The following is a 19,275-nucleotide window of genomic DNA, read 5'->3' as shown; positions in this document are numbered from 1 at the left end:
CAATGACCCAGGAACATGCTGCCTGCTCATTGCTCTCCCTCGCCCTGTTCCCCATCCCGCTCCGGCCCCTCTGTCTCCCTCAGCCTCACTCCCGCATCATTGCCTGGTCCTGCTCCTGGGGCTCCCATGCCACAGGGCGTCCTGTGGTTCTGTGAGCTTGCAGAGACAGGGGCTTAGAGGAGGCGCGGGGCGAGCTGGACGGGGCCCCGCTGACCCGTCTCAAAGCTCCCTTTGTTGGCCGAGGTAGACAAAGCAGCAGTGTTGTAAGCAGTTTCCCTTCCATTGCAGAGACCCCCCCCCCCCCCCCCGGCCCATGAAGGAAGAAGAGCACCAGTTGGAGGTTGGAGGCAAGGTGGGGTCGGTAGCTTCCTCTGCCATCAGCCGCTGCCACTGTACAGGAGTCACGGCCACGTGCTGACTGTCCCACTCAGGTGCGTATCCGAGGGGCAGCTCCTGGCTGGGATTTGGGGTCAGGGACTGCATCCTGCAGGTTCAGCTCAGCTTCCTCCACAGGCCCTGCCCTCCACCTGCCGCACCTGCGTGGGAGTAAGGAGAACGAGGAAGCCAGGCCCTTAGCGAAAGCTCTGCAGTGGGGCCCGGGGCCCAGGGGTCTCACCTGAGGAAGTGAGCCCTCTTGAAGCAGGGGAGACTTTCGGAGAATCCGTCACTTCCTGGCTAGGAGGCAGGTTGGCCAGCAGGGGGAAGCATCGCCCAGGGCCAGAGCTGGCCCCAACCTGCTCTTTGTTCTGGCTTCCCTATTGTCAGCCAGGCCGGGGCAGGGGAGGGGGATGAAGGCCGGCGCGGGCGGCTGCTGTGGGGCCTTGACCGTCCCACCCGGGGCCTTGACCGTGGCCGTGCGGCCCCTGGGCACTCGGTGCGGGGTGCCCGACGTTGATGCATAGTTGGCATTGTGATTTATTCATGCGACTGAGCCGAGCCTGAGACCGGGAGGTTCTGAAGACAGCTTGTGCAGAGAACAGAGACGGAAAATCTGGCTCGTGGGGTCCTGCGCGGCGGTCATCTGCCGTGGGCTGTAGGTGGCTTTCATCCTCCACTTGTGGCCGGTGCCCGTGCCCCCGCCAGGCTGCGTGTCCGTGCTGTCGTGAGGATGAAGCGAGATGGCACGGCCAGGGCCACTCGGAAGGTGTGGAGCAGGGCTGCAGAGGGAGAGGGACCGGCGCTGGCGCTCCGGTGACGCGCAGGTGAGCCGGCACCTGCAGCTGGGAGCCGCGCCACCCCGAGACATCTCCCTGAGCTGGGCAGAGCATGACGTGGACTTGGCATTAGTTTACATCCTAGCAGAGTTTAGTCATTTAAACAATGTCTTCGGGCCATCATGCCGGTCACTCTGGGTCACCAGGATTTTCTCGGTCCCACAGAAGCTGAGTCTCAGCTGCAGGTGTCTTCGGTCTGGGGCTGTGGCTCAGGCTCTCCAATCCCCCTCCTACCCCGGTCCCTGGGAGGGCTCTGGGGTCGGGGGAGGGGTGGGTGACCCCACTCTCAGCTGTGAAGGGCAGCCTGGGCCCGGGCTCCCTGTGGGGTCCTCGCCTGTGAGCTTCGTCCTCTGCCTGGCTCCTTCTCCACAGCTTTTGGCCTTGGTGACACCACCTCCTCCATCCCCCAGCTCTGCCCCCCAGCCCGCTGCCCTCGGGACCTGTGCCCAGGCCTGAGCGCTTCCGGGTCATGTCAGGGAAGCTGCCTGAGGCTCCTGGGACCCCTACTCTCGTCTAGAGCCAGGGCTGATGTCACCCTTTGGTGAGGCTGTGGCAGGCGCTGCTTTGTCAGGGACCTGCGACACCCCCATGGTGCCCGGCGTCTTCGGCCATGCTCACGCCTCGTAGGGGCTCCAGGACCACCCTAGGATCCCAAGCCCTCACCCCCTCCCAGTGTCCACCCAAAACCCATGGATTCTGTGCATCTGATCAGTCTTGTCCTCCAGAGGGGGCTACCCAGGTAGGGCAGGTGCACCTGCACTGGCCCTTTAAGTCTCTGTCCAGAGTATGGAGTGGGAGTAAGAGAGGTCTGCTGGGGATGGCCTAGGAGAGCCGGGGGCCCTCCCGGGCTTCAGGAACAAGGCCAAGGGAAGGAGTGGGCTCCAGCCTGGCTCATCTTCCAGATGGAAACACGGCCGGGCACCGGCTTGATTCTGTCCCGCGGGAGCCTGGCTGGGGCCCGGAAGGCAGTGCCTTTGCCCGTGTTCATCTGTTACTCTGCACAGCATGGGGAGGGAGCGTCCCCCCTGCAGTCTTCCCGCCTGGCTGGGCCAGAGGAGGTCCATAATGCCCAGTCTGCAGGCGTGAACCGAGCCCTGCCCTGAAGGATGTGGGATCGGAGCCTGCCGAGGGGTAGCACTGGACTTCAAAGCGCTCCCATGCACCCAGCGCCCACTGCCAAGATGTGGGCATTGAGGCCACCTCCAAGAGTGCAAGGGGCTGGCTCGCTGTTCGCTCTCCGACACAAATTCATTTCACAAACATCGTCTCAACTCCCGGACACGAAGGCGCCACTGTGGCTGGCAGCGCAGCTTGGCCACGCAGACCTGGCGTCGGCAAATCCCCTACCTATGCTTGACACTGTGCACGTGCACCCATGGGGGGCGCTCGGCCACGTGTCTGTGCTCCCTGGAAGCCATAGCACCAAAGCAGTGCTTTGTACCGGAGGGCGAATGCTATTTGCCATAGAAAGGCAGCATTGAGTATTTAAAAATATTTTTAAAATTTTACTTGAGAGAGAGAGAGAGAGAGAGAGAGAGAGAGACAGCTGTTTCACCTGCTGGATTACTCCCCAGTCCCTGCAACAGCTGGGCCAGGCTGAAGCCAAGAGCCAGGAACATGATGTTGGTCTCTCACGTGGATGGCAGGGACCCGAGCTCTCTCTTTTTTTCCTAAAGATTTATTTATTTATTTGAAAGTCAGAGTTACACAGAGACAAGGAGAGGCAGAGAGAGAGAGAGAGAGAGAGAGCGAGCGATATCTTCCGTCCGCTGGTTCACTCCCCAAATGGCCACAATGGCTGGAGCTGAGCTGATCTGAAGCCAGGAGCCAGGAACTTCTTCCTGGTCTCCCCCGTGGGTGCAGGGGCCCAAGGACTTGGGCCATGATCCACTGCTTCCCCAAACCATAGCAGAGAGCTGGATCGAAAGTGGGGCAGCCAGGACTGGAACCAGCGCCCATATGGGATGCCAGCACTGCAGGTGGTGGCTTTCCCCGCTAAACCACAGCGCCGGGCACAAGGACCTGAGGTCTTGAGCCATCCCCTGCTGCCCCCCAGGTCTACATTATCAGGGAGCTGGCACTGGGAGTGAGCAGCCACCTCACTGCTGAACCAAACGCCGGCCTCCCTTAGCCAGTTTCAGATGTGCACCTGGTTCTGTGCGATTCTTTCTCGTACATCATTGCTAAACATCCAGTCAGAGGCACAGCCCTCAAGAGAGATCAGACTTTCCGTCATTGGGTGCGAAGGAAGCGACAAGTCCAAGTTGAGATTTCAATGATGAAAACCAGATTCTCGATGCCTGTTTCAGCCTTGAGAGTAGCTGGGGAAGCCACCCGTGGAATTGCAAGAGCCAGGCGCTGGAGAGAAAGATACAATGTATTTTTCCGAATTCCCAAAGCCTTTATTTAAATATTCAGTACCAGAGCTTGCAGGACCAAGCATACATTTTTTACTATAAACAGGAGAGTTAGAGGAATGTGGAATACAACACATTCAATTTTCTGCCACCCAGGAAGGCAATTTCAAACTTTGCGCCGTGGGAGGAGGTGCGTGGGGAGAGAGGAGAGAAGCAAGCCAGGCAGAGGGGGAGGGGGCCATGGGCTGAAATTCTGTGGGAAGGAGCTCCCCAAACCTCCTGAGCCTTTGTGAGAGATGTCAGAACTAAATCCCTCAACCCCGAGGTCTTCCTGGCCTGACGGCCCGCAGTTATAAACCATCCAGTGCCGATGGAGTGCGCACTTCGAAAACCCAGACGCTGGGCCCCGCTGGGAAGTCCGAGCGCCGCCTGTGTGAGTGTGCGTGATATGAGGCTCCGTGCACCGCAGCAGCGGGAGGTGGGGAACAGGATCCCCGCTCCCAGCCCCCCTCTCGGCTGTGGACCCGCCTCCCGAGATCGCTTCTGAGGACCACTGTGAGAACAGGGTAACAGGGCCTTTGATTCTCTACTTTGTGTTTGGAGAGTGGCTACAGAAAGTGCAGTGGTGACCAGCAGAGGGAAATGCTGTCGGCCCTAGGTGGGCTGTCCGTCCACTCCTTATCTGTTTATTCGTTTTTATGAAGCTCACAACTCGACCACTGAAGCGTAGCAAAGGTTCTAGCACATTCGGCGACGTGCGCTCACCACCAATCACCTCAATTCTGCATGCACTCACCACCAATCAGCAGCCTCAATTCTGAGCTTCACCACCCACAGCAAACCCGTGTGCCCCACCCAGCACCTCCGCCCCACCCCTAGGCAACCACTCACCTACCCCCCCGTCTCTGTCTCTGTAGATTGTCACATTTACAGAATTACATAATTTATGGCCTTTTGTTGTTGTTGTTGTTGGGTTCACCTCACTCGGTGTGATGTTTCCAGGTTCGTTCATTGGTAGCATGGATCACAAGCGTGCTCTTTTTCATGGCTAAATAATATTCCATCGTGGACGGGCTACGCTGACGGACACGTCGTCTTCCTATCCAGCCTTTTCCATGCCTACAGCGTGTGCAGTTCTAGTGCTGGGCAGCTGGTGATGAATCTCGTGTTTCTCTTTCCCGGGCTTCAGACAGATCGGATTATAGACGTGTGCGTGTGAGTGGTGGACACACGGACGTGGGGTACATTGAGACAGTGCCCCAGCACGGAAGCCGGACAGGTGCAGGGTCCGCTGTCCCCTAGGAGTTGTGCAGGCTCAGGAGCTGCATCTCGTCTTTACCCAACACAGCCACCTTGCCAAGCCGCCGCTACAGCGGGAAGCCCGTTTTTGCCTTCACAATGTCCCAGAGCAGGTGCGGAGCCGGGGGCTGCCTGGTGCCCGCGAGCATGCGAACCCCGGAGGAAGGTCTGAAGAAGCCAGCTCACCGGGAGGCCCCTGCAGACACCTCTGGAGTTGGCGTCTGAGCCACAGAGGCCGGACCTGCTCCTGTTCGTGTCCTGGGAACTTTATTCCGGCCACGACAGCTGCTTCTCGGACGTGCTGGCTAAACCCTGATCCGCTGTTGCGACTGCAACACCTTCTCCTCCCATTCCCAGTACAACAACGATCTCCTACGTACACAGAGGTGTGTGTGTGTGTGTGTGTGTGTGTGTGTGTTTTTCCAGGCAGAGTTAGACAGTGAGAGAGAGAGACAGAGAGAAAGGTCTTCCTTTTTCCATTGGTTCACCCCCCAAGTGGCTGCTATGGCTGGGGCGCTGCGCTGATCCGAAGCCAGGAGCCAGGTACTTCTCCTGGTCTCCCATGCGGATGCAGGGCCCAAGCACTTGGGCCATCCTCCACTGCCTTCCTGGGCCACAGCAGAGAGCTGGACTGGAAGAGGGGCAACCAGGACAGAACGGGCGCCCCAACCATGACTAGAACCCGGAGTGCTGGCGCCACAGGTGGAGGATTAGCCAAGTGAGCCGCGGCGTCAGTGGATTTTTTTTTTTTTAAGATTTATTTATTTAGGGGCCAGCACCGTGGCTCACTTGGTTAATCCTCCGCCTGCGGTGCCAGCATCCCATATGGGTGCTGGGTTCTAGTCCTGGCTCCTGGCTTTAGATCGGCACAGCGCGCTGGCTGTAGCGGCCATTTTGGGGGTGACCCAACGGAAGGAAGACCTTTCTCTCTGTCTCTCACTGTCTGTATCTCTACCTGTCAAATAAAAAAAAGAGATTTATTTATTTATTTGAAAGTCAGAGTTACACAAAGAGAGAAGCAAAGACACACACAGAGAGAGGTCTTCCATCCACTGGTTCACTCCCCAATTGGCTGCAATGGCTGGAGCTACACCGATCTGAAGCCAGGAGTCAGAAGCTTCCTTTGGGTCTCCCACGTGGGTGCAGGGGCCCAAGCACTTGAGCCATCTTCTACTGCTTCCCCAGGCCACAGCAGAGAGCTGGATGGGAAGTGGAGCAGCCGGGACTCGAACCATTGCCCATATGGGATGCCAGCCCTTCAGGAGGCGACTTTACCTGCTACACCACAGCACTGGCTCCTATTTTTTGATATATATAGGTATATATATATATACCTATATATATATAAATTACATACATGTACACCTATCAATTTGTAGCTTAAAATGAAGACTTGTTTCTGTATTCCTATACATTAGAATCTAGTTGAAATGGTCATCTATTCCCTATGGTCGGCAGCAGCACCTGGGGGTGGCCCAGGATCGCCAGCACGCAGGCCCTGTGCGCCCACCTCCGGACTTCACGTGGGCTTGTGTGGAGTGGGCTGCAGCCACGTGCAGAGGAATTGCATCCAAGCTGGGTGTGCTGGTTCCAGAAAATTCTCTGGTCATAAATGACAGCACAGTGGAGAGGCACCAGTGAATCAGAGTTTGGGCTCGAGAGTTTTTAGATGCAAAGGAACTCCTCCGGCCCTGAGACCCGTGTCCTCCGACTGCGCCCAGGGCTCGTAGCGGGGCTCACCAGGGGACCTGTGCCGGTGCTGGGCGTTCTGAGACGAAGCCTGGTGCTTGGGGCTGAAAACAAAGCAACGCACTTGGAAGAAGATTCTAACGTGCAGCGGAAGCCGGGGACCCCTGGGTGGAAGGCGGCAGCGGATCGGAGCCAGGGAGGGCTGAGAGCTGGGCCCAGGCCGCCTTGCCTCGCTGTCCGGGCTCCCATGGACACTGGGAGGCAAAGCAGCTGGGCGAGGCTGGGGGTCCCCGGGCATCGCAGGGCGGCGCGGTGGGCTGGGCGGGCGAGGGCAAGTGTCTCCATCCCCAGCCCTGCCTCCGTCAGCTTCACGGTTTTCCAGGCGTGTGGAGGAAGGCAGGCCAGGGGCCTTGAGAGGTAGGGGAGAAGCCCCGGGGGGCTGCAGGTTCCGGGGCGCGCCGTCGCGGGGGGGCTCCTTGCGCGCGCTTCGAGGCTGGGCTGCGCGCTGCCCAGGAGCGCCCTGGAGCCCGGGGAGTCCTGTGGCCGTGGGATTGCTCCCTGCGCCCAGCGCGCGAACGTCTTGCCCCTTTCTCACGACACACTTTTGGGAAAGTGCCCCAGGAACTACAATGCGTGGCTTCATTCACCAGAGACAAAGGCAGCAGCTGCATCCTCCGCGCACACGCGGACCCGCGAGGCCCTGGCCTCTCGCCGTGACGGTGCCCTCTTCCCAGCCCCTCTGCTGGCCTCCTTCCCGTTGCCATGGCAATGCCCCTGGCGGGGAGGGACCAGGCCGGGCACCAAGCCCTGCGTGTCTAGCAGAGGGCCCAGCCCGCCGAGCCTGGCATCCCACGGTTTGCTTCTTGTGTCTGGGTGGGAGAGGGCGGGTCCCGGAGCTCACACAGCCCCGGCAGGGCCTGCGCTACCATCAGAAATGTTTAGCAAATTAGCAGCACTGATAGCATTAAAAAAATTCTGATTTCTTGGTATGTGCGGATCAAGGGGGAATTCTTCCTTTCAGGAGAATGATGGCTCATGTCGCTTGTTACACGGTTGTTTTTGCAATAAATGAGTCGTTTAAGACACAGAAGAGTGCCCCACTTTCCTCACTGTCTGACGGTGAGCACAGGGTGGGAGAGGAGGGGGCGCTCCCAGGACAGAGAGGGGTGTGTGACGCATCCTGCCCCCACCCCGCCGCCATGAACCATGAGGCTCATTCGAATACCCACTGGGGACCCCAGATGCCCTTCTGTTTCCTAAATTGATATCTGCATTAAAAAAAGGTTTACCTACAGCCACGCAGTCCAGAGGCGCGTTCCCCGAGCCCCGGGGAGTCACACAGGCGTTGGATTCACCATCCGAGGCCGTGAAAGGCCTGGCTGTTTCAAGGCCACCCCGCTGTCCAGCCAGGCCCGGGCGCCCGCTGAATGCAAGCTCTGTTTGGCGTCTGCAGGACGCAGGCCAGCGTCGGTTAGACGCACCTGCAGGTTCTGTGTCCTCGCTGGCCCGGGAGCTTCCCCCTGGCCTGAAAGTACTAGTTCTTCCAGGCGTGAACGCCGTTGCTAGTTCCAAATTTCTTACGTGTGAAAAACCCAGGTTGCTGAGACGCGTGTGCATGCGTGCGTGTATCTGATGGGCCAACATGCGTGGAGTACGTGCTGTGAGCCGAGAGCTTGACATGAGGGGCCGCAGGAAGTTTGTGAAAAATGCATTTTAGGCACAAAACACTGCATGGACTTTGGTTTTTTAAAAGATTTTAAAAGATATCTGGAAGGCAGAGTTAGAGAGAGAGAGGGAGAGGGAGAGAGAGAGCGAGCGTGCTTCCATCTGCTGGTTTACTTCCCAAATGACTGCACCAGCCAGGCAGCCAGACTGAAGCCAGGAACCTCAACTCCATCCGGGTCTCCCCTGTGGGTGGCAGGGGCCCAAGTAGCTGGGCCATCTTTTGCTGCTTTCCCAGGTGCATTGGAGGGAAGCTGGATTGGAAGCAGAGCAGCTGGGACCCCAAGTGTTTCATAAACTTTTTTTTAAAAAATATTTATTTATTTATTTTAAAGTTAGAGTTACACACACACACACACACACACATACACACAGAGGTCTTCTGTCTGCTGGTTCACTCCCCAGATGGCCACAACGGCCAGAGCTGCGCTGATCTGAAGCCAGGAGCCAGGAGCTTCTTCCGGGTCTCCGACGTGGGTGCAGGGGCCAAGGACCTGGGCCATCTTCTACTGTTTTCCCAGGCCATAGCAGAGAGCTGGACTGGAAGAGGAGCAGCCGGAACTAGAACGGGCGCCCATATGGGATACCGGTGCTGCAGGTGGCGGCTTTCCCCACTATGCCACAGCACCAGCCCCTTCATGAACTTTTGAAGTACCCTGGTAAGTGCAGCTGGGCATAATTGCTATCTATCCACAGCTATATGGTTAGACAGCGGCTGACTTTTATGTCAACTTTGTATACGCCAGATGTACACCAGAGACCCCCATTTCCTCATGCATGCACACAAAACATTGAACACATTTGAACAGAAAATTGTATACGTAAGCTCTTTTTTTTCTTTATTTTTTTTTTCAATTTGTTTGAAGGGTGGAGTTGCAGAGAAAGGGAGGGAGAGAGAGAGGTTTTCTATCCCCCTAAATGGCCGTGACCGCTAGAGCCGGGCCAAAGCCAGGAGTTTGGAACTCCATCCAGGTCTCCCATGTGGGTGCAGGGTCCCCAGGACCTGGGGTCATCTTCCACTGCTTCCACTGCTTTCCACTGTTAGCAAGAAGCTGGATGGGAAGTGGAGCAGCTGAGATTAAAACCTGCAGCCATTTGGGACGCCGGCGTCACGGGCAGCAGCTTAACCCTTTGCGCCACAACGCCGGCCCCGGACTTTATGTTCTGGACATTTTTTTCCTTGTCATTGCTCCCTAGACAGTGGAGTTTACCTAAGCAGAGCCTTTACCTCGCATTAAGCTGGCATGGAAGGCGGCGAGGACGCCAAGCATACAGGAGCGAGTGTGCGTGGGCTCTCTGCAAACCCTGCCCTGAATCAGGACTGGAGTATCGTGGATTTGGCACCTGTGCGGGTGCCGGAATCAACCCCAGGCAGATGGGGGCCGCCTGGGTGAGGGCACTTCCAAAACTCGCAGAAAGAGGAACTTTTAAATGAGCTCATTTTGATGCAAAAAATAGCTGAAACCCATGCACAGTTTTTCAAATTTTTATTTGTTTGAGAAGTAGAGTTAGAGAGAGAGAGAGAGAGAGAGAGAGAGAGAGAGAGGTCTTCCATCTGCTGGTTCACTCTCCAATGGCTGCAACGGCTGGAGCTGAGCAGATCCTAAGCCAAGAGCTTCCTCCGGGTCTCCCCTGTGGGTGCAGGGACCGAAGCACTCGGGCCGTCCTCCACTGCTCTCCCAGGCCATCAGGAGGGAGCTGGATCAGAAGTGGAGCAGCTGGGACCTGAACTGGGATGCGGGCACCGCAGGCGGAGGCTTCGCCTCTTCTACCACAGCTCTGGTCCTGCACTGTGTCCCACTAAGGAGCTTTCTCTCCTCTGCCCTGCCCACCCCTGCCCGCGGGCTCCCCCAGCCGTTAGAGTTGTGAGCAGGGGAGATCCCGCACTGCGGTCCACCCCTGCATCCGCCCTTAGCGGGATCCTGGGGCCGTGGGTGGCGACTGGCACTCAGAGACGCGTCCCAGCTCAGCTGTGCTGAGCTCCTCCCTGCACAGCCTCCTAGAACCTGGGCCTCTGGCTCCTTCCTACTGGGCGATGTTTCCTAAGTGAACGTCCATCCTTGGTTTCCCCAACTCAGGAGACCCAACATCTCGGTGGTTCCTGTCTCTGTGCACGGTCACTGCTCCCCGAGGGTCCACGCTCGGCCACGCAACCCCCACTGCGTCCCACGGCCTTGGAGTTAGTCAGAATGACCTAGACGAACAGAGCCAACAGGGCGCAGTGTGCATGAAGGTCCTGTGTAAGCCGTGTGGAGCGTGGAATGGAAAGATAACATTTCTTTTTGGTCTGAGGCGAGGACGGCTGTCCCCGCTGCTGCCGGGGGAGGAATGGTCCTTTCTGCCCGCTCTGGGCTGTCCTCAGGCCCTTGGTGGAGTAGACGATGCCACCCCTGAGCTGAAGTTGTCCATCTTCACTCGGGCCCCGGATTCAAGTGCTACCGTGTCACAGACATGGCCGGAAGTTGCGTTCCAATTGCTCCTTGGGCACCCCTGAGCCCAGCCACACTGACATAAAAGTAGCCCTCGTGGCCGGTCGGGGTCAGCGGGGCCCTCACAGCCGGCCGTGGTCAGCAGGGGTCTTCCCTGCCCGGTCAGGCCTCCTCCCATCATCCCCTGTGTTCTGCCCTCATTGTCATTGTCGTCAGAGTTTCCTGAGCCCTACTGCAACCTTGAACACTGGTGCAATTCTCTTCTGCTGTCCTGGTTGTCCCTCCTCCTCCTCCTTTCCTTCCTCCCCGGGGCTCACTCGCACCCCAGTCCTGAGCTCCCCCCTCCCCCTCTCGCTGGCCTAGGTCGTCCATGTTCAAGGCTGCACACATCATCCCTAGAGTAGGATGACCTTGGAGTTCTGTTTACTGGCGAGATCTGTCTTCCGAGGTCAGACCTCCAGGCTGTGTATCCGAGGACCTACTGGATGCCCATCCCGGGGTGGCTTCCAGTCCCAAGCCCAGGTGTCCCCATGGCATGTGTCGGCTATCCCCACCTGCTCCTCTGTTTCCCATCAGCGCAGGAGCGCTGCACCCCAAGATTCTCACACCAGGAACCTGGGAGTTCTTTTGGTCTCTGAAAGACTTTATTTTATTTTACATGAAAGGCAGAGTGACACAGAGAGGGAGACACAGAGAGAGAGAGCTCTCCATGTGACCGCCATGGCTGGGGCTGGGCTCAGCTGAAGCCAGGAGCCTGGAACTCACTCCATCCGGGTCTCCCGTGTGGGTGCAGGGCTCAAGTGCTTGGGCCATCGTCCACTGCCTTCCCAGGAGCATTAGCAGGGAGCTGGATCAGAAGCGGAGCAGCCAGGACAGGAACCAGCACAACGCCGGCCCCTGGGTGTTTTCTGACACCTGCCTGTTTTCCATCCCCGCGTTCCGCCATTCGCATATGCTCATCTTTGTAGACCTACTCAGAATCCGCATTCTTACGCCCTAGCTCCAGCCTAGCGTAAGGCAGAGTTGGGGATCGTAGCGTCCCAGCTGGCCTGGTGGGGTTGGTCCTGGCGTCAGAGCAGGCCTTGAAAAGGCACCCGGTCACGCCAGGCCACACGTCCAGTCTCCTGACCACCTCCATTGCATCTGGAACCAAGCCTAAAGTCCCCTCTGCATTCTCTGGAGAGCGAGATGATGGCCAACGGAGTTCCCCACCCGCAGGGCCATAGCACCAGCCCGCTGGAGCTGGCCTTGGCCTGCGGTGCCAGCTGTCACCCGTGCCGCTGTCCTTGCTAATTTATTGCCGTGCGACCGACCAGGCGTCAGTGGCGGAAGCCATCGGCCGTCGCTTGTTTGGTGCACCCGGGGTCGGGGCAAAGCTCGACGTTGCTCCACGCGGCCTCACCCAGGCGGCCTGACCAAGAGCTGGAGCAATCCCTCCCGATGGCTCTCTCCCGCGGCCAGCTGCGCTGCCGTCACCTCCGCCAGGGCCCAGGTCCGAGGTGGAGGGTGTGGGGGGCTCTGTTCTTCTCCCCTGGGACCTCCACTTGGCTGGGTTCCCTGAGGGAGCTGCCACACAGAGAGATGTCGTCAGTTTCTGCGGGCGTCCGTTAAGGACACGCGGCACCTTTCCTAATGCGCCCCGTCGGTTAAGGCAGCCACGCAGGCCGGCCCAGGGGCAATCGGACGGGACGGTGACCCCACCACCTGATGGAGAGTGGTGGCCCCAGGAGTGGCATTGACGGCAGACCTGTGGCAGGCGCCATCTGCCACAGATCGTCACTCTTCTGTTTGTTACCAGTCACTCCTTAGGAACGGGTTGGTGGTTCATCCACCTGCCAAATAGCTTCTCTGGATAGACATTGTCCAGGGAGTCTCTCTCTTTTTCTTTTTTTAAAAGATTTATTATTCATTTATCTGCAAGGCAGAATTAGAGAGAGAGAGAGAGAGAGAGAGAGAGAGAGAGGTCCTCCATCTGCTGGTACTCCCCAAATAGCTGCAGTGGCTGGGCTGATCCAAAGCCAGGAGCCAGGAGCTTCTTCCAGGTCTCCCACGTGGGTGCAGGGGTCCAAGGACTTGGGCCATCTTCTACTGCTTTCCCAGGCCACAGCAGAGAGCTGGATGGGAAGTGGAGCAGCCGGGACTCGAACTGGCACCCATATGGGATGCTGGTACTGCAGGCGGCGGCTTTACCCGCTGCACCACAGCGCCTCTCTCTTCTCCTGTGCTCTCATCCTCATCCACGGTGCAACCACGTTCGTTCCCCATCTGTGGTTTGGTCTTCACTGCAGAGCTACATCTTTCTTACTCACCCCGAGCTCATCTCCTGCCTCAGCACGAGCGCGCAGCAAGTGCTAGGGGAATGCTCACTGCACGAATACGCTAACGAATGGGGAGCCAGTTCCGCCTCCCACCCCAAAACCCAAATAAATCATGCATGCAGAGGGTATTTGGTCAGAAGTCGATCACAAACTCACACATCAAACGGTTTCAAACGGACCGGAATGGCAGCTCAAACTGCAGTTCACGGCTTTGCATAAACAGAGCTGAAAGCTCCCGGGCTTCGACTCTGCTGCTGCTGGGGGTCTCAGCTCCGCGAGCAAGCGCGGACCCTGGCGGCCGTTTCTCCCAGAGCGGCTCCTCCCACACCGCAGGCTGCTGGCCTGAGCTTCCCGGGCACCACGTGCAGGCAGCTGCTGGGACGCCTTCCAGGAGAGGGGAGGCTGGCAGGGTGGCAGAAAGGAGAACGCAATCGGAGACTTCGCACATCGAAAACAAGAAGTATCCATGGTGCGTTCAAACTGAGGATCCAGCAAGGCCGCCTGGGGGGGCGGGCAGGACTGAGCGAGGACATCCTTGCCGGAGCTTCCCAGGCAGTCTCACCTGGGCCCTACCACGGGGCAGGGTGCCTTGCTCACGGGGAAGGGGCAGGAGGTCAAGTGTCTTGCCCAGGGGGACACAGCGCACAAGCAGAAGTGTCAGGACTCCTCTCTCAGAGGTCTGCACGTTTGCTGCTGCACCGAGCACACCAGGTCCATGAGCTTTGACTGCGGGCTCTCAGGGGACACCAAGCACCGGTCACACCCCTCCCTCCCTGTGCTGACCCGGATGTGCCCGTGGGTCTGAGCCCTTCGAATCTTGAAATTATAAGAAACTAGAGTGGCAAAAGCAGAATAAATCAGTGTGAGATTTCTGGGTGTCAATTTTCCAAAATCCAGCAGAAGCTTCAAAAATGCTCTCATCCAAGCATGCTGAAATTCACTAGGGAAGCACGGTGATTAGATGTATGCATGGGATGGCCATCATGTTGTTGTCTACATAAAAGAAAAGGGGTGGCCTTGTGGTGCCCTGGGCAAGCTGCTGCCTGTGACACTGCATCTTTTGTGAGCGCTGGTTCAAGTCCCAGCTGCTCCACTTCCGATCCAGCTCCTTGCTAATGGGCCCTGGAAAGCAGTGGAAGATGGCCCAAGTATTTGGGCATTAGCCACAAGTGTGGAGACCTGGACGGAGCTCCTGGCTCCTGGCTTTGTCCTGGCTCAGTCCCTGCCATTGTGACCATTTGGGGAGTGAACCTGGGGATGAAGATCTCTCTCTCTCTCTCTCTCTCTCTCTCTATCTCTCTCTTCTTTCTCTGTAACTGACTTTCAAATAAATAAATGTTCAAAAGAAAGTGTGCAAAAATAACCTGAAAGAATCAGCATGGCATGGACACGAAATGCTTCCACTTATGGTTTTCCTTTTTTTTTTTTTTTTTTAAGATTTACTTATTTGAAAGTCAGAGTTACAGAGAGAGAAGGAGAGGCAGAGGGAGAGAGAGAGAGAGAGGTCTTTCATCTGCTGGTTCAATCCTCAGTTGGCCACAGTGACCAGAGCTGAGCTGATCTGAAGCCAGGAGCCAGGAGCTTCTTCCAGGTCTCCCACATGGGTGCAGGGGCCCAAGCACTTGGGCCATCTTCTACTGCTTTCCCAGGCCACAGCAGAGAGCTGGATGGGAAGTAGAGCAGCCGGGTCTCGAACTGGTGCCCACATGGGTTGCTGGCACTGCAGGCAGCAGCTTTACTTGCTACGCCCCAGCGCTGGCCCCAAAGTTTTCCTTTTTTCTTTCTTTCTTTCTTTCTTTTTAGACAGGCGGAGTTAGACAGTGAGAGAGAGAGAGACAGAAAGGTCTTCCTTCCGTTGGTTCACCCCCCAAATGGCCGCCATGGCTGGTGCTGCACAGATTCAAAGCCAGGAGCCAGGTGCTTCTCCTGGTCTCCCATGGGGTGCAGGGCCCAAGCACCTGGGCCATCCTCCACTGCACTCCCGGGCCACAGCAGAGAGCTGGCCTGGAAGAGGGGCAACCGGGACAGAATCTGGTGCCCCGACCGGGACTAGAACCCGGTGTGCCGGCGCTGCAGGCGGAGGATTAGCCTAGTGAGCCGCGGTGCTGGCCAGTTTTCCTTTTTCAAAAATTTATTCTTATTGATTTGAAAGATAGAATGGCATAGAGGAACGGGGAGAGAGAGACAAACAGAGAGAGAGAGAGAGAGAGGTCTCCCAACCGCTGGTTCACTCATCAAATGCCCACAGCAGCAGGGCTGGGCCGGGCTGAAGCCAGGGGCCTGGAACTCCATGCGGGTCTCCCACACAGGGGTGCAGGGCCCAAGCACTCGGGCCATCTTCCACTGCCTTCTCAGGCGCACTAGCAGGGAGCCGCATCAGAGGCGGAGCAGCCAGGACTTGAACGGGCGCCCCTATGGGGTGCCGGCCCCAGTTCTGCTTATTTCTGATGTTACAAGGGAGGGGTGTGCGGCAGAGGCGGGCACCGAGGATGGCTGGAGCCACAGCCAGCTTTGTGAGTCAGATCACACGGCACCGTTTTCTCAAGCCTGTGATTAAAATGAAGAGCTCTGGGCTCCACGCGGGACAGCAAAGTAAGACGCACGTTCCCCCGGCTCCTGGATTAAGTCGCCTTTATTGCTCGCACTCTAAGTGAAACATGTCGCAGTTAAAGCCCTGGTGAGCCAGGGTTTTCTGTTTTGGCTTCTGATACGTTCATTGCGAGCATGCAACACCACCCGGAGAAGGGGCAGCCACCGCGATCCTCCCACGATTTGTTTGTTTGTTTCGAATCACGGCGATGGCCTCGCGCGCCAGCAGACACTCACGGAGATGCGCTCAGTAGCAGCATCTCAAGACGAAGATAAAACCGCTTATTTCGGGTACTTTGTGTGAATTAGGTAATGATAGTGGAGTCGCATGACTCTTCCTCAAGTGCAATTCTGAACTGCTTTTGTGTGTCTTGGCATTTGAATGTTTCATTGTCAGCCCCGAGGATTACCGAATGGAAAGACAAAGCGAGTTTCGCTGTTGTGCTCTGTGTGCGCTGTTGAAGATAAAGGCTCGTTAATCTTAGCTTTCCACTTATTTACATAGCTTCCCTTCTGCTGTGAGCCGGTGCAGCCCGGCGTTCAGGAACATTCGGGAAAGGGAGAACAACGCAGCCGTTTGAACTTTCCCGTTTGCCCGTTCCTGTGTTTCCGGCCGGGTTCTGTCTGTCCCCGGGCAGGGCCCACGTGGTGGCACTGGCAGTGTGCACACAGCTTTGAATAGGGGTTTTTGGAGCTGTAGAAGAATTGTCCACGTTTGATCTTGATCACGTTGGAAAAGAGCTGAGGTCGGCGGCCTTGGCAGCCACCTGGGGCACCTGAGGCCACTGTCATCTTGGGCCCCTACAGCCGCCTCTCTGGGCTCCAAAGCAGTGCCAGGCTCCGTGTGATGATCCTTGGAGACATGAGATATCAAGAGCATCCACGGGGTTGGGCGAAGCCCCCAGGAGGGGGTCAGATCTGATGTGGTGGCCGATGTCGTCTCGGGCTGCCCTTGATTAGCATGGCGAGTGTCTCCTGGCGTCTGTGTTGATGAGCGTCCTGGGCCTGACCTGTCTCGGGACAGCCACAACAGGGAGATGGCCTTCACCTTTGCCCTTGGGACTGTCAGGGCTATGGCGTTTCGAGCCTGCGCTGGGTTCACCGCAGACGGGGCCACCGTTTTCCAGCCCTTGTGTGTATCTGCCCTTCATTACATGACTCTGCACTATTGCCATCCATGCTCCTGGGACGAGGCGGCCGTGGCGAGGTGTCAGGGTGAAGCTAGGACTGCAGGGTGGTCACACAGCTGCCCGGGGTCCAGCCAGGGCCAGCCTGCTGGGAACGAGAGGCCGGGGGGCTCCGGCCAACCCAGCTGAGCCCCCGCCAGCCCCCCAGCTGGCCACAGATGCCTGGCAAGCCTGGTTGAGACGTCCTGCCCGGTAGCTGCTAAGGAGTGGGGTGATCCTTGGCACAGCGTCACCCCAAGCCCACCCGGCCTTCGTGCTCACGCCCTGGGAGGGGCTGTCGCTTCTGCTGCAGTTTATTTCCCTTCCACTTGTCGATGGCTTGCGCTGCGTGCATCCTCTCAGAGAAGGGCAGGGTGTGTGTGCCGCAGGCTCCTCCCGTGAACTGAGGGAGCCGCACGGACCTGGGAGTCCCCAGCCAGTGCGAGCAAGACCAGGCTTGGTCCCGGATGTGGCGCGCTGGGCCCTGGCTGCTGATGAGCCAGCTCCGATTGAGGCTGATTACGTTCTCCCAGGACGCGGGGGATGGACTGCAGCTGCACTTCCTCCGTTCTATGCATTCCTCTGTAAACACACACGCACGTAGTTGGTCCTAGAGATGTGCAGAACGCAGAAAAATAGAAGGGAGAAAGCCGTGTTTCTTGTGAGCCTGTCACTCCAAAACGGCCGCGACAATCGGTTGGGAGGGTTTCTTGCTAGAGTTTTAAGTATTTTTTTCTACACACAATTAGAAATGCAAGTAAATAAACAGAAGACACCCGTGGCAAGTGTGAATAAGGACAAGGACAATGTCAGAAACTCAGGCGGACTCAGAACGCACAGTGTCCCTTGTCCAGAGCCACAGACAAGCAGGCTTAGCTCAGGGCCTGGCAGAGGGCAAACCTCACCACCCATCCCGACACACGGGGTCAGCTCCAGTGTAGCCCTGACTCCGCTCCGGGGCCGTTCCAACTGCTTTCTAGACAGCAGCTCATCATATTGTCCCAGCAAACCCGCGAGTATGGCGCTGCTTGAATGCCCTCCAACACGAGAGGGGATGAGGCCCAGAACCACGCCGTGGGTCTGGGTTCAAGTCCATGCAGCAGGTGCACGGCGTGCTCATTCTACTACCTCCTGTATTGTAGTTACAGATCTGCACTGCCCAGGGGACTCGGATGGACGCCGGGCTTTCAGAAGGAGCCCCAGTGGCACAGCTGTGGGGGCTTCCTCCTTACCGTGGCAAGGATTTACTGACTTAGAAGCATGGTTCTTTGAAGCTGAAATCCCAGCATCATCCATCACGATTCATTTGTGTTATCACCGCTCACCGCTTTCCTTTCAGGACACAATAAATTACATTCAGAGGGCAGACCTGGAGGACGCTTCCCTCTCCGTCCTCATCAACAAGGCTGATGGATGAGCGCCACAGCCCCAGGGGAGGCCGCGCCTGCTGCAACTCCAGGATCCCGGCTCGTGCCAGGGACGCAGTGCACGGGCGCAGAGGGCTTCGCAGCTCCACGTTTGTTGAGGTCTGGCACACACACGCGTTGTTAGCAGCTGCACTGGAGTAGGAGGTGAGGGAGGGAGGGGCTGAGAGGACCTGAGGAAGGGGGTATTCAAGAGAGGGAAGTCGGGGCATCAAGGCTTCGTCACTGCAATGAATGAACTAAACAGTACAGCAAAGAGCCAGGCCGTGGGAGCGGCGTCGATGGACAGCCGCGGTCATTTTGCTTCTGCAACTTCCAAGACAAAAGTCATTCCACCCGCCAGATTCACAGAGTGGCTGCCTCTGACATTTCTCTCTGTGAGCTCTGTCCCCTCTTCTCCCGTGGAGCCTCCCAAAGGGCAGGGTTTCTGCTGTTTTGTTCACGGCTGCGACCGTGGTTCCTAGTAGATAAAACATTCATGGAATGACTTAATGAGCACTGGCTCAGTGTTTGCACTGACCCGAGCTAGGAGGTAGATAAGGCCTGAAATGTTGACCAGGAGTCGGAAGCAACGTGGGCGCAGGGGGCATGGCACCAGCGAAGTGCCCGGAGTCGGTGGTGAAGTCTCAGCCGCGTGCCTCCGTGGGCTTCACCACCGTGAGCAGCAGCGGAGTGGTGGCAGAAGCACGGTCAGGTGGGCAGCGACCAAGCGTGTGCCGAGGGTGTGCCACTGGCTGGGTCTGTCCTCAGCTCTCCGCTGGCCAGTTCAGTTCTACAGGAGAGGGAGGTACAAGAGAGAGCTCCCCCGCCTGACTTCGCGGCAACTGGTGCTAGGTACCTTCAGCTCCTGGTGCAGGCCCCTCCAGCGAGTACCGGCAGAGCTGGGATTCCACCTGCCAGGTTCTTTACTGTCAGTCTCTGCGGCCTTGGCCTTCCAGGAACTTGACCTTAACTTGAGGACACACAGGGACACGTGGGATGCCGAGAACAGGGACTTGTTAAACTCCACGGCCCTGCCCACAAACGGGAGAGCAGTGAGGGTAGCCTGGAGTGCCGAGAGAGACCAGG

Source organism: Oryctolagus cuniculus, chromosome 8 (assembly GCF_964237555.1).
Source record: "Oryctolagus cuniculus chromosome 8, mOryCun1.1, whole genome shotgun sequence".
NCBI classification, from domain to species: domain Eukaryota; kingdom Metazoa; phylum Chordata; class Mammalia; order Lagomorpha; family Leporidae; genus Oryctolagus; species Oryctolagus cuniculus.
This window is presented reverse-complemented; position numbering follows the sequence as displayed.